Source organism: Cariama cristata, unplaced genomic scaffold (assembly GCF_000690535.1).
Source record: "Cariama cristata isolate BGI_N322 unplaced genomic scaffold, ASM69053v1 scaffold15285, whole genome shotgun sequence".
In the NCBI taxonomy this organism is placed as follows: domain Eukaryota; kingdom Metazoa; phylum Chordata; class Aves; order Cariamiformes; family Cariamidae; genus Cariama; species Cariama cristata.
In genome coordinates this window covers 1-266 of record NW_009619339.1, presented here as the reverse complement: position 1 = coordinate 266, position 266 = coordinate 1, and positions in this window count along the sequence as shown.

Below are 266 nucleotides of genomic sequence, written 5' to 3'. Positions count from 1 at the left end.
GAGGCAGTGGAAGCAGGGACAGGTATCCTGGGAAGAGTATAGGGACACTGCCCCTTTGTGTAGGAATGGGGTCAGGAAGGGGAAGGCATGGCTGGAGATGAACTTGGCAAGAGATGCAAAGAAAAATAAGAAGGGCTTCTCCTGGTATGTCAGCCAGAAAAGGAAAGTCAAAGAAAGCGTACCCCACTAATGAACATGACTGGCAAACTGGTAATAATAGATAAGGAGAAGACTGAAGTACTCAATAACTTTTTTGCCTCAGTCTT